This window comes from Penaeus monodon, chromosome 23, assembly GCF_015228065.2.
Source record: "Penaeus monodon isolate SGIC_2016 chromosome 23, NSTDA_Pmon_1, whole genome shotgun sequence".
NCBI classification, from domain to species: Eukaryota; Metazoa; Arthropoda; class Malacostraca; order Decapoda; family Penaeidae; genus Penaeus; species Penaeus monodon.
The window spans coordinates 2,131,171-2,131,583 of record NC_051408.1 but is presented as its reverse complement, the minus strand read 5'-3'; positions in this window follow the sequence as shown (position 1 = coordinate 2,131,583).

The window sequence follows — 413 nt, the reverse complement described above, 5'->3', positions numbered from 1 at the left end:
CAGTAAGTAGTACATTTGCTCTTTTTCAATCCTTAGCTTTCCTTTCAAGGTGCATGGAAATTGTGAGAAAATGAAAGCAACAGAGAAAGTGATGAAATGTTCACAACATGGACACAGTGAATACTTGATAACGTTTTCTTCTCTTTTTTCTTCAATAAATCAGCAAACATTTACACAGCCAGTTAGTAATATCCCTATGACTAGCCATAGTCTCATTTGCATTTGCTCTTCGAGAAAACAATTATGCTTACATATTTCAAAGGAAGAGAACAAAACGAGTTATTATAATACAGCCTAAGAAGGGTTTTAGTATTTGCAGTTTTATCAGTTCCTATCTAAAGTTGTATTTCGAAATATTAATGCATGCTACTTTATAAACAAATTAAACGTCTATAAAAAAAGTGTTTTTTGTG